This window comes from Macrobrachium rosenbergii, chromosome 37, assembly GCF_040412425.1.
Source record: "Macrobrachium rosenbergii isolate ZJJX-2024 chromosome 37, ASM4041242v1, whole genome shotgun sequence".
In the NCBI taxonomy this organism is placed as follows: Eukaryota; Metazoa; Arthropoda; class Malacostraca; order Decapoda; family Palaemonidae; genus Macrobrachium; species Macrobrachium rosenbergii.
Window position 1 is genome coordinate 17,721,793 of NC_089777.1, and position 2,709 is coordinate 17,724,501.

The following is a 2,709-nucleotide window of genomic DNA, read 5'->3' on the forward strand; positions in this document are numbered from 1 at the left end:
AGAAAAAAATCACAATATCTTCTTCTTTCATGAAAAATATGTAAAAGGCTTCTTCAGAGTGTTACAACATCAAATATCAATTTAACAAAAATATCCCGCAGCCAGATTTAACAAATTATCATCGAGAAGTTAAAACTTGCCGTATCTTCATATTATCCTCCTCTAAGTCTTACGGGTACATCAAAGACTGAGAACTTATTTATATTACAAATGGACACAAGACTAAATAAGTAAAAAATGCGCCGAAGTTTCTGCGGCGTTATCAAGTTTTCTGTACAGCGTATAATCAAGGCCAACGAAAATAGATCTATCTTTTGGTGTTCTCGGTATAATGCTGTATGACCCGCGGCCCATGAAACCTTAACCACGGCTAGGTGGTGGCCTGTCTTATATCGTTGCCAGATGAACGGTTATGGATAAATTTAATCTTAAATAAAATATAAAAAAACTACTGAGGCTAGAGGGCTGCAATTTGATATGTTTGATGACTGGAGGGTGGATGATCAACATACCAATTTGCAGCCCTCTAGCCTCAGTAGTTTTTAAGATCTGAGGGTGGACAGAAAAGCGCGGACGGACAGACAAAACCGGAACAATAGTTTCTTTTCAAAAAACTAATAAAAATTGCTGAGGCTAAAGGGCTGCAATTTGGTACGTTTGATGCCTGGAGGGTGGATGATCAACATACCATTTTGCAGCCCTCTAGCCTCAGTAGCTTTTAAGATCTGAGGTCGGACAGGAAAAAGTGCGGGCGGACAGACAAAGTCGGAACAATAGTTTTCTTTTACTAAAAAACCAGAAATAGAAAGCAAATTAAGAATCAAGTCTACGTACGTGCAACCATTTCCAAGTCCTGTGTTTCGTCTAAGTGGGAGCGATCTTGTTTGCATTCCGCCTTGTGACTCTTCTTCTTCTTCTTCCTATTCTGATCAACACCTGAGGACACTTCGTTGATGCTTAAATAAGCATTAGCAAAGGAGAAATAGAACGAGCGAGGGAACCGTTTCATAGACAAATCCCAGCTATCATTTAACTACACTTGCTTCCCTGCAGCACATTTTTGAACAAAAAATTGAAGATTTGAACTTCTGTTAACAAATCTGTCATAAAAAACAGTATTCAGTTCACACGCAAAGGCCTACAGATGAACTCATTACAATATAAGTCCAGAAAAATAACCAAATATTTATCGTCAGCCTTTACAAAATTACAGAGCGAAGATCTACTGTACTTACGTGAGTACAGAAGGAAAAGCGAGTCAGTCACAGGTCCAAAGATCCAATCAGAAAATTCGAAGAAGAGGAAATTCCATTTGTTTACGTTTATCTCTCCGTCCATGAGAACCATCACTTGCTCTCCAGAGAAGTCAGTGACGCATCTTTCAGCAAATTTTCCTTCATTGTTGAAGCTGAGAGCTGTATATAAAGAGAGACCAACGCCACAGAATCAACACAACTTCCCCAAACTTCGAGGAACAACACTACCAAAAAGAGCTAATCGCGATGAAGGGCTTCTTCTTCCTCCTCTCCGCGGTCTTACTGGTTGCTTTTGCAACGGCTGTTCCTCAGCCGAAGAACTGCGGTAAGTATTTTTTCTTTTTGTTTGATATTTTTCTGTCGTCCTCGAGCGAGGATTTAGTGGTCCTCGAAGCTGCCAGAAGGAAGAGTATTCAATTATTTTCATTTCCTCGAGATTTCATGCTTGTTATGCAGCTAATTTCAGCGCTGACGCATCTAATGTTTAGTTCCTTGGGCGGAAAGTACTTGAGAATGGTTCATACGTTAGGAAAACAGTAATTTTTGTATCTATTGCATTATTGTCCCCCCTTTTTCTGGGGTGTTATGCTTCAAAAATAATAAATATAAGCCTAATCTTCAAGTGGGACTTACTAATGTGGACATACTCGCCAAACTGTCTAATTACCAACCTAAATAATTTTTCATCTCTTTCACTATCTTCTCGCAGTTCCAAATCCCCCTATCAACGCGAGGGTGGACAGTGTCACTTCCACCACCATCAACGTATCCTTCGAGGATCCCGACGACTCCTCATGTCCCATCGTGGCCTACGAGACTTCATGGCAGCCGGCCTTGTCCAACGTCTTGCCGAAGGACGCAGAAGGAGAAGGAAACCATGTTTACCACGAGGAAATCACCGATCTCCTCCCCCACACCAAGTACAGGATCTCTATCGTCTCCATATCCTACGACTTGGTCGAGTCTTCTCCTAAAGTCCTGTACGCTACTACGGACTGAGACGCTCTTCTGGGATATATGTAAATGACTGTCTGCTCCTCCACTTACTACTTTTAACTGTTTCCTAGGAACTGTGACTGAATAAAGTATAAAATGCATTATCTGTCGTTTTGATTTTCGTGAATACGGCTGAGGATTACAACTGTCAGTCCATCCCCAAAGGCGGAGGAGTGTGTGATAAGCTTTTAATGGGCAAAAGAGAAGTGTTTTGGGCCTCTAGAAAAGATTATAGGCTAACTTATCATGTCCAGGATGATTTAGGTTCCTGGTTCCTGGTCCCTAAGCGCTCACTGCACACAAACACAGTTGCGGGCACACTATCACGATTCTCATGAGGTGCGAAGCTTTTATTCCGACTCACTCAGAATAAGTACAGCATTTCAAATCGTCATTGTTGTCGTATATCCTATATGGTATTGAAAGGTTGCTTGCACTGCACCCTGAACTCAGGTAA

At 41.2% G+C, this 2,709-nt stretch overlaps 1 long non-coding RNA gene across 1 annotated transcript; it reads left to right on the top strand.

Moving 5' to 3' along the window:
• Positions 1–1,221: 1,221 nt before the first annotated feature.
• LOC136825135 (uncharacterized) lies at positions 1,222–2,356 on the top strand. Its single transcript, XR_010849250.1, has 2 exons — positions 1,222–1,581; positions 1,966–2,356. It is a non-coding gene; the product is annotated as an uncharacterized lncRNA (long non-coding RNA).
• The last annotated feature ends 353 nt before the right edge of the window (positions 2,357–2,709 follow it).